Here is a 12172-nt window from a genome sequence, read left to right as displayed (position 1 = left end):
ACAAAAAGCGCATAAAACAAGAGAGACACAGATATACGTGGTTCACCCAGTTTGGGCTACGTCCACCCTGAACAGCCAATCCTTCCTTTCTATTATCTAGCAAAATGAAGAGACACAACCTACAACAGATCCATTGTAATATCCCCTATTTTCTCTCACAGTCTCACCTCTCTATTTCCCGCTCACAGAATACACATCTATCACACATCCTCAAATACAATGCCCTCATACAAAGAGAGGGGTTGCCTTCTAGGGAAAAAAACCTAAACTAAACATAAGTTCTACCATCAGATCATCCACCTAATGAATAGCCCAGATTGACTAGAAATTACTATACTTTTACAAGGCAATTTTACAGCTGTTTTTAGCTTCGGGGGCACTACTCCCGAAACCCCCTCCCGGGGGGGGGCTCCCAAAGGTCACAACCACCCCCCCTGGACCCCCCCTGCAGCGAATATTTTACAGGCGGAATTTCGAACTCGGGTCCAATGTGGCGATACCTTTGAATATAGAAGATAATCAGGCTCCACACCCAACAATCTCCCACTTGGAGACTGATTGTAGCAACTCCACTGCTGCTCCATTTGCTGGACAATGACTCCTCTTTGGACCTGGTTGTTTCTCATCTTCATCGTCATCCTTGAAGACCAATTGAAACTGAGCATATTCTCAGTTTCTCCCTGGTTACGACTTCTGTTAGCATATCTGCAGGATTCTAGCTAGTGTGTATCTTTTCCAGCTTCAACTCTCCATCTTCCAACACTGATCATACGAAATGGTACTTGAGCTGTATCTGTTTAGTCCTAGAATGAAATGCTGAGTTCTTTGCAAGATGAATGGCACTTTGGCTATCACTGTATAACGTGCCCATATCATGCACCTTACCCAATTCACCCATAAACCTTTGTAACCAAATCATTTCTTTACTAGCCTCTGTAGCAGCAACATACTCTGCTTCTGTTGTTGAAAGTGCAACAACACTTTGGATTTTTGAAACCCAACTGACAGATGTTCCTCCAATAGTAAATACATATCTTGTAGTGCTCCTCCTGTTATCTCTGTCACCCGCCATATCTGCATCAACATATCCTTGTAGGGAGATTTTTGAACCACCAAAGCATAATGCTTTATTTGTGGTACCTTTCAAATATCTGAGAATCCATTTCACTGCCATCCAATGTTCCTTTCCTGGACTGTTCATGTACCTGCTTACAACTCCCACTGCATGTGCAATATCAGGCCTTGTGCAGACCATCGCATACATTAAGCTTCCAACTGGTGATGCATATGGAACTTTAGACATATAATCCATGTCTTCTTCGATCTTTGGGCACATTTCCTTGCTAAGTTTGAAATGGCTAGCAAAAGGTGTACTAACTAGTTTTGCATTATGCATGTTAAATATTTTCAACACCTTTTGTATGTACTCATTCTGAGACAATATTAATTTACGATTTTTCTTGCCTCTAGTTATTCTCATACTAAGGATTTGTTTTGCAGCTCCCAAATCCTTCATTGCAAATGAATTTGCTAATTTTCTTTTGAGCACATTTATTTCCTGCATGTTAGATCCTGCAACAAGCATGTCATCTACATACAATAACAATATAATATAGCTACCATCATTTTTCTTTTTCAAATAAACACAATGATCAGAGTGACATCTAGTATAACCTTGTTCAAACATAAACTTGTCAAATTTTAGATACCACTGCCTTGGAGCCTGTTTTAAGCCATACAAGCTCTTCTTCAACCTGCACACTAGTTTCTCCTTCCCTTTCACGTCATATCCTTGTGGCTGCTACATATATATCTCTTCCTCCAAATCCCCATGGACAAAGGCTGTCTTTACATCTAACTACTCAAGATGCAAATCTTCACCTGCTACAAGACTTAAAATAGTTCTGATTGAAGTCATTTTAACAACAGGAGAAAATATTTCATCAAAATCAATACCTTTCTTCTGTGCAAACCCCTTCACCACAAGTCTAGCTTTATACCTCTGTTTTCCTCCATCTTCTTCCTTCAGCTTGTAAACCCATTTATTCTTCAATGTAGTTTTTCCTACAGGCAACCTGACTAAATCCCAAGTTTGTTTATGCATTAAGGAGTCCATCTCTTCTTCCATGGCTACCTCCCACTTCTTCCTGCTTTCAACCTGCATTGCTTCTTCATAACATTCGGGTTCACCGGGATCAGTCGACAATAAATAATATAATGAAGGAGAGTATCGTTCAGGGGGTCTATGTATCCTTGTAGATCTTCTAAAACCACTTTCAGGTGTTTGGGGTGCCTGTTGTTGTTGTGGTGGTTGCTGTTGTTGTGGTTGTTGATTATTAATATTTTCAGGCACCTTTACTTTTTCAGTGATTTCATTAAGAACTGCGTATTCATCCTTTTCCTTTTCCTGTTTCTTTTCCTGCAACTGATTCTTATACAAGACCTTTTCATTGAATATTACATCTCTGCTCCTAATGATTTTGTGATTTTCGTAATCATATAAGCAATAACCAAAATCATTAACACCATATCCAATAAAGGTACATTTCTTTGACTTTTCCTCAAGCTTTGTTCTATTTTCTTTATCAATATGGACAAAGGCCTCACAACCAAAAGGTTTTAAAATAGAGTAGTTTAACTTTTTACCTGTCCATGCTTCCTTTGTAACACCACCATCCAAGGAACTTGAAGGCCCTCTGTTTATTAGATAAACAACAGTATCTACAACATCTACCCAAAACTGTAAAGGCAATTCTGCATGCAATCTCATGCACCTTGCACACTCCATGATTGTTCTGTTCATCCTTTCTAACACACCATTTCCTTGTGGTGTTCTTGGAATTGTCTTCTCTCTGCGAATTCCATGCTCTGAACAGTACCTATCAAACTATTTGCTGCAATATTCACCTCCATTGTCTGATCTAAGACACTTCAATTTCTTTCCTGTCTCAATCTCAACCAAAGCTTTCCATTTCTTGAAAGTATCAAATACATCAGATTTGTTCTTAATACAATAAATCCAAGCTTTTCTAGTTGCATCATCAATAAAAGTAACATAATAACAAGAGCCACCGAGAGATGATACATGAGCAGGTCCCCATACATCTGTATGCACAAGCTCTAATTTTTCATTCTTCTTTTCTTTCCCAACTCTGAGAAATCTGACTCTCTTCTGTTTTCCATAAATGCAATTCTCACAGAAGTCCAAATCAACATTCTTCAAACCCAACAACAAATTCCTTGAGTGAAGAATCTTCATCCCCTTTTCACTCATGTGTCCGAGCCTATGATGCCATAATGCTGCACCTACTCCTTTGGAAGTTAAAGCATTAACAGAGTTAGAAATACCATTGCATAAATACAATGTAACAACCTTTTCGCCTTTTGCTATTACCAGGGCTCCTTTGGTGACCTTCCAAGCTTTATCTGTGAAAATTGTCACACAACCTTCACCGCCTAACTACCCTGTTGAAATCAAAATTTTCTTTAGATCTGGAACATGCCTTACCTCCTTTAATAGCCATTGGTTTCCATTTTGCTGTTTTACAAGAACCTTACCCATTCCAACAATTTTATAGGGTTTATCATCACCCAGACGAACTTTTCCAAAATCTCCTTGAACATAGTCATGAAAGTATTTCTTATCAGGTGTGGCATGGAATGAAGCCCCTGAATCTACCACCCAGGAATCAGTAATATTTTCGAAACAAAGAATCAAAGCATCTTGTAACACCTCACCTGTCACATTTTCTTCATGATTCTTTTCTTGCTGTGCATCTCCTTCTTTTCCCTTCCGAGATCTACAGTCTTTCTTTAGGTGTCCTTTCTTTCCACATTTCTATCACACTATCCCCGATCTGGACTTGGATTTGCCTTTCCTTGATTTACTGTGATATCTTGAGCTCTTTCCTCTTTCCATTTTTCTTCCTCTAGACTCTGCACTCAAAGCATTTCCTGATGTCTCACCGGAGCTTTTCCATCGCATTTCCTCGCTAAGGATAGCACCGAAAACATCATCAAACTTTAAAGTACTAGATCCAGAAATGGAGTTACTAATGGCCATTACCAAACCATTCCAAATTTCTGGTAATGAGCACAAGAATAACAAAACTCTAACTTCATCATCAAAGTTTACCCCTACAGAACTTAATTGACTTGTAACTGTATTAAAATCATTTAAATGGTCTGCAACAGATCCACCTTCCGACTTCTTCATATTAAATAACCATTTCATAAGAAATACCTTGTTTGAGGCCGAGGGTTTTTCATATAGTTTCGACAACGCTTGAATCAAACCCTCTGTCATGGTTTCCTTCGAAATGTTCAAGGCGACTGATGCAGCAAGGCACAACCGTATTGTTCCGAGTGCCTTTCTATCGAGAAGGTTCCATTCTTCGCCTGTCATACCCGTCGGCATCTTTGATTTTCCACCCAATGGTAGGTATAGATCTTTCTGATACAGATAATCTTCCATCTGCATCTTCCACAGCAAGAAGTTTTGGCCGTTAAATTTCTCGACCCTAAACTTACCATCTTCTACCATTGCTCCCACTCGAACCAGGAACCCTTCTTTCCTGTGAGTTTATAAGCCAAATAGACCTTCGGCTCTGATACCAGTTGTTAGACAATTATATATTATGGAGCAATGGAACACATAAAATATTGCAGAAATATAAACACAGAAAGCGCATAAAACAAGAGAGACACAGATATACGTGGTTCACCCAGTTTATGCTACGTCCACCCCAAACAGCGAGTCCTTCCTTTCTATTTTCCAGCAAAATGAAGAGACACAACCTACAACAGATCCGTTGTAATATCCTCTATTTTCTCTCACAGTCTCACCTCTCTATTTCCCGCTCACAGAATACACATCTATCACACAGCCTCAAATACAATGCCCTCATACAAAGAGAGGGGTTTCATTTTAGGGCAAAAACCCTAAACTAAACATAAGTTCTACCGTTAGATCATCCGCCTAATGAACAACCCAGATTGACTAGAAATTACTATACTTTTACAAGGCAATTTTACAGTTGTTTTTAGCTTCGGGGGTGCTGCCCCCGAAACCCCCCGCCTGGACCCCCCTTGCAGCGAACATTTTACGGGAGGCATTTGGAACTGGGGTCCAATGTGGCGATACCTTTGAATATAGAAGATAATCAGGTTCCACACCCAACAAGTTTTACTAATTGTAATAAGTAAACTAGATTATAAATCAAGTAGAAACAATGTAGAAGGGATAGATACATGCATACATACTGAGGAATCTAAACCCTTTTGTTGTTCTACTGAGGTTTATCAATGGAAATAATATTTTCCTTGGTTTTGCGTTGAAGAAGAAATTGTGATTCCAATAGTTTATAAATGGTTGATATAGTTGTCTGATTCTCTTCATTTTACTGTAAGTTTCATACCCAGTAGTGGAAAGGGCCTACCACCACTGGGAAATTTAATCCCATAGCTAGTAGTCAATTTGATTGATTTAAGTTTTAATTCATTTCTCTAAATTGTTTTGAAAATATTTTAAGTCTAGTTTTCGAAATTTGACTGATTGTGTTAATTTTTTTCCAGAGCTTCTAATTTCATTTTGTTTATATAACAGCATTCTCGCATTCTCGCATATCTTGCTTTGGTCTCTAAGTGAGCTAGTTTTTGTAAGGTTGGATTTGGTTATATGGAAAATGAGTAGATTAAGTAGAATTTATAGTTGATTGGATTGAGAATTCACTACAAGTTGATCTCAAGAAAAATGCATTCCTTTGATTTCATTTTAGGCACACTCTGTTTTCAAAACGAATTAATGGTGAATGTAATGACATCTATTCACTTCATATTTGACTCAACATGTTGATAGCTTCGGTTCTTTGCTTCTAATATAAAATGCATTTCGTAGCCTCTACGTGATTGTTCTATCCCTTGTTGCATAGCAGCGTTGCCCAGTCGTGGGAATAACCCAAAGCACAAGCCTGTACGCATGCCTTTCTGAGTGAATTACACGGAGATCATGTCAATTACTCAATAAAGCCCAATTACAAATACTTCTCTAAGCTCAAAGAATACTGAATGAATGTTGTGTGTAAGTTTTATGCAGCAAGAGAATTAGAATTCACAGTGTGGAGTATCGACTGATCGATCTCATAGAATCATTGAAACTTAACATAAAAATCCCAGAACTGTCAATTGAAATTCGTTTTATAATGATTGGGATAATTGAGTTGTTGAGATAGTTAATTCCAATCTCCATTTCCATTCATAACTTGCAAACAAGTAGATCATGTGTTAAGCATTAAAAATCAATTTCTAGAACAGAATTGAAGAATAGTAGTTACTGGAGGATTGTTTCTCTCTTTGATTGATTGGATCAAGTAGAAGATTACTTTTAGCTCAAATTTCTATTTGAAATAGAGTATAGGTTTGGAGTGATATAGGTTTATCAGTTTGAAGAGAATCTTTCATTGTTTTGATAAGAAGAGTTGGCATCTCATTTAGTTAAGTTTTCCTTTCATGATGGTTGAATGGTATAGGTTGTATTTTGTTAAGATAGGTTTGATAGTAGATTGAAAGTTATTGTATCCTCTTAATTTGAGGCATATGATTTAGAATTCTACTTAGTCAAATAAGCAAGATGATTGAAATATATTTTTAGTTGGAAATTATTTGCAGTTGCACCCAAGAGTGAAGCTTATCGTAGAGTCCTAAAGATTTTAAAGTTACCTTTGAAGTATACTTTCCTTTCAAACATGCTTGAAGTGCACTAGAATTTGCAACCTTTCATTAAATAGTAGCATAGGTAACATGATTAGGGTTTCATATCATTTTCATGGGATTTGAGTTATTTGACAAAGTGTTTTAATTGGATGTTTTTGCTTAGCATATATCTCATGATTTAGATTGTGATTACATAATAGTTTTAAAGTACAGGTTCATTAAGATTTTCAAAGTTGAAATTTGATTATTGATTCTGCTTGCTAGAATTTGATGAATTGTGTGCTAGATTTAGCTTAATCATTTTATAAAGGAAACCATTAGAAATCTGACCAAGATTGAATTTAGAAAGTGTAGTACAACTCATGTTTATGATCTTGTATTGACATATAGATGCAGGAGAATTAATACACCCATTAAATCTCTCAACAAAGTCATTCCTCCAAGGTCTCATGATCTACCATCTCTGTCAAAGATGCAATGTGTAGGCTTGGAACAATATATTCCATGGGCATCACTACGTCGATCCCACAGACCAACCTAAATGAAGTTCGGCCTGTCAAATTGATGCACCTCATCCTATATTCCCAAAGGACTGTAGGGATGCATACATCCCATTTGTTTCTCTTCAAATTAGAAACCTTTGTCAACACATTCTCCAGAACCTTATTGAATGCTTCCACTGTACCATTGGCTCGGGGATGATAGAGCATACTTTTTTGATGTGAAAATTGGAATTATCCAAGAATCACGCTAATCGTTTCATTCAAGAAATGTGTAGCCCTATCACTCATCAATATCTTAGGGCACCTAAACTGTGTTAAGACATATTCAAACAGGAACTTTGCAGCTGTAGCAACAATATAATCCTTCACTGGTTGTACTTCTTCCCATCTGGTTAAGTACTCTATCGCTCTAATACTGTACACCATGTTTGTCTTCCTTCCCTGTGGTTGTATCAGACCTATAAAGTTAATTTCTCATTTTCCAAATACTTTTAATGGAACCTGAGGGTTTAAGGGAAAATTCATCTCTTCGCAAAGGCTTTCCCGTCCTTTGACAAGCATCGCATGTTTTACAAAATTCCTTAGAATCTTTATGCACTGTCAACCACCATAATCTTCTACACAAAATCTTCTGCATGATCGCTCTACATGTGTTGTGTCCTCCTACTACTCCTCCATGTGCCTGAGCGAAGATACTAGTGGGTTCAAACTCCTAAATATATCAGCACAATGTTTCATCTGTTCCCATCTTATACAAATATCCCGCTATAAGGGAAATACAGTACCGCGAACCACCAATTCCTACTTCTATTGAGTATAATACCCTTCTCGAGATGTACCCATGGTCAAAAACGGAATGATATTAGTAAAGTGGTCATCGCCAATGCACACAAAAAAGAGCTGCAGATCCAGCAATCCTTCTTCCAAATTGGTTGGTTGTTCACCTGTCTCAATTTGGCTTAGATGATTCAATCTTGCATTCAACAATCCAGGCTTCACTATTACTTCAAATTCATACTCTTGGAATAGAAACAACCATCTACAAATTCGCCCCCCGAACACAGGCTTTTTGACCAAGTACTTGAGAGCAGAGTGATTTTTGTACATTTTGAAATGTGGGCCCAACAAATAATGTCGAAACTTTTGCAGTGCATAGACCTTTGCTATCACTTCGTGCTTTGTATTGGAATAATTCTCTTCGGCTTTTGACAGTTTCCTACATGGAAAGGCTATTGGATGATGAATATCACCTTCGCTAGGCTAGGTCAATATCGCATGTAGCAAAATCCATGAGGCATCAACATGCACATGGAACTCTTTCTTCCAATCTGGAAATACTAAGATGGGTGCAGACACAATCTTGTCCTTTAACACATCAAGACTCTATTAACATTCCTCATCCTAACAAAAAGTCGTATCATTCTTTAATAGTTTCTCCATCGGTGCAGTTATCTTAGCATAAGACTTGATAAACTTCCTATAGTAGCTTGTGTGGCCCAAAGTTGCATGCAACTGCTTAACATTATTGAGAGCTTCTAAATTCAAAATCACTACTATCTTCGTAGGGTCCACCATCAATCCCTGCTTGCATACTAGATGGCCTAGAAAAATTCCAAAAGGTACACAAAATATAAATTTCTTCAAGTTGAGTGTGATCTGGTATTTACGACATGTATCCAACATGAGGTGTGGACTTGCAACATGGCACTTTACCAATCCAAACACAGTCCAGTCATCAAAATATACCTCCAAGAGTTTATGAATAGACTCCTTGAACCCCACGATTAGTACCCTAGAGAATATTGTAGGTGCATTCTTCAACCCGAAGGGCATTACTTTATACTAAAATCATCCCCACTTTATTTTGAAGGTCATCTTGCTGCGATCCTTCAACGTGCTCTTAATTTGATGGTAACCTGAGAACCCATCAGTGAATGAATAAGCTTCCTATCCTCCAACATTTTCTAAAACTTCATCTATGAATGGTGTTGGAAATGGATCATGCACACTTACATCATTCAGCTTCCTCAGATTTGGGCATGTCCTAATTTCACCTTTATATTTATTTTCTTGGAAAACGATTGGGCTTACCCAATCAGATTCTTCTACTGGCTCAATAATTCCAGCCTCCAACATTTTTTCCAGTTTTTTGTGCACCTTTTCTTTACACTTCAGATTGAGCCAATAAGGTCTCTACTTTACAGGCTTCACGTCAGGTTTCAGAGTAATTTTCATTACGCTTAGATATCCTACAATACCCTTCAAATCCAAGAACTTCATTGGGGATAGATCCTTGCATGCACAACAGTTCGGCCATCTTATCCACTGTATATTCATCCCAATAGTTTCCTATCTTCGTGAACTTAGGCTCTGCATCAGATCCAATATTTACTTGCCAGCTTTTCAGCGGCTTTGTTACATCAAGGTTCTCTGTCTAAGGTTCTTCAACCTTGTGTTGTCCTTTAGTTTCTGAAATGTTAATTTTTCATGGGTCATCTTCTTCTTCAATAGTCACATTGTAGCATTCCAGTGCATTGCGTAGATGTGTACTCTAGTTTGGTTGTACCCATTCCAATAGTTCTTCAGGCATTCTAAAGATCGCGGCCTTAATTTCTTATAGAGCTTCATCAATGAATTCAAATCCATACTCAAAGCTTAAAGTTAATAAGAATATTTCCCTTAAGATATCCCATTCGACTGTCCCATGGTGTATCTCTGTTTCCAAATACTGATTCATGGGAATAGTATCTAACGTATGATAGAAGATATGCACCGACTCTGGCTATGGCTCTTCTCCCCAAAATTTAGTCCACCACGCGAAGTCTTCACGTGGATCATCCTTCCCACTATATTTCTTATTCATCCAGGTATTAGCATATTCAAATCTTAGCTTCATCATTCGATTATATTCCTTCCAGTCAGTGAAGCTTTCCTTATGTGTACCCCACCATCTAGTAAGTGTAGCACGCAGTGCCAATTCAAGTGCCTGGTATCAATGTCCCTCGGGCACCTCCCTTTCAAATGCATCCAAAAAGAGATTAACATCATTTAAGCCATCATAATGTGGGAGCTTTCTTACCTCTGTAGATACACACCATAGTGATTTGGTCAACATATTACAACACAATGTGGATACTTCGTGCAACCGATTCTACCCGTGTTCAAGTTCTTCATCCGAGTTTGAGGTACAAGAACTATCCCTATCCCAGGTAATTCATCCATCGGCCGTAGGATTGATCCAATCTTCATTCCATGGTGTGATCTTGTATGTCTGGTCTAGATCATCATCATCCTCCAAAAAGTTGTGAACAGGTTCAGTATAGCGTGCTCCTTCTGCAGGGTCTAGTGGCATAAGAACCCTCAGCCCTTTCCTCTCAAATATCATCTTCTGCTTCTTCAGATTAATCACCACATCCATATCAAAGGCCCAATCAATTCCTAGTACCATAGGGTAAGGATTATTGTCATTGACTATTTCAATTACCTCAAGGTCAGCCAATGCACTCAGTCCTTCAATGTCCACCGTTACCCCATACAGACACCCCATAGGAATAATCTTATGTTGATTGGCCATGCGTATCTATATAGGAGTCCATTGGAGCGAAGGTCTCACCATCCTTTCCCATGTCTGTTTGGGTAGTAAATTTGCATCAAACACTAGATAGAAGATTACCTAGTCCATTTCATACTCTCCTATCTATGTGGTCATGATTTGAAAATGGGGCACTTGGGCTTCTTGTCTAACATACAAGAACCTCTCCCACTTCCAAAGATTATTTATTCCCAAGTCTTTATGATTAACTAATGCAGAATTAAATATGTGCTTGAACATAAGGTGTATGCTAGTGTTTGTTATTAAAACTATTTATGTGTTGTAATTTAATGTGCTCAAACTGACATATAAATACATATAATAGTAAATAAAGTAGCAGATACAATGCAGCAGCAACCAATCACACATAACAGAAATATTAATTAGGATTCCACCGAAAACTCTTGGGCTACTTCTTTGTGAGCTCTAGTCAACTCAACTAGGATCTCTGGGATTATGGCAAAGTCCTTTTTACGAGCTCTTGGCTCAACTCCACTGTTGTACACATAAACAATGGGTTTAGACCATTTTATCCTTGGCTCTTGAAGCTTTCAGCTTTCTAGCTCTCGGATTTGGCTCTGGCTCTTGGCTCTTGGCTCTGGCTCTTGGCTTTGGCTCTTTGGCTTTGGCTTCTTTGGCTCTTTGCAATTTACAACTCTCTGGCTTTTTCACTTGACCTCCAAGTGACTCTATTGGCTTCTCTGCGCATTCGATTTTTCTTTCTCGGCCTCTTGTTGCTTCTGCTTTTTTCTTTCTACGCTGCTCTCTTTTGCCTTGGCTTCCTGCTTTGGCTTAGCCTTCCACACTCCTGTTTCAGTTCTCTCTACTTATTCCCCTCTTTTTCTATCATTCGGTGGCTTTTAGCCAATCGGTGTTGTCCATTTGTTTCCCCTCCTTGGGCTCTCTAGCTCCTCACCTCTGTCTGTTCGAATCCCCCTCTGAGCATTAGCAATCATTGCCAAATGCCTTCAGGGATGGTGGCCACCTGTTTTGCGGTGGAAGGGACATTCGGGCCTTTGAAATACCCAAAAATAGCGTTCTCTGTTTACACAGAGAAATACATTAAAAACATGTCAAAATTCTTCATTTTTTCGTTTATCGGACTTCAAATATTATGAATTACACCTTATATTCCATCGGATCTGCCTTTTAAATCACTATCGTAAGTCGCACAGGCACAGGTTCCTTTGTATTTTGGTTTATTGTTAAAATCCCAAATTACAAAGAAAATCCAGAAAAATGGTTCACATCGGACTTGAAAAAATTATGCAGTGGCATTTAAAAACCCTTTCAGGCCCGGTCTCATTGCATTGGCCCATATATATATGGCCCTACTCCATCATATCACTTCGACGCAATATTGCAA

Source organism: Pinus tabuliformis, chromosome 4_2 (genome assembly GCF_031772625.1).
Source record: "Pinus tabuliformis cultivar Carrire ecotype Pingquan chromosome 4_2, CPIR1, whole genome shotgun sequence".
NCBI classification, from domain to species: Eukaryota; Viridiplantae; Streptophyta; class Pinopsida; order Pinales; family Pinaceae; genus Pinus; species Pinus tabuliformis.
The sequence above is the reverse complement of the archived record's forward strand: the minus strand, read 5'-3'. Positions refer to the sequence as shown.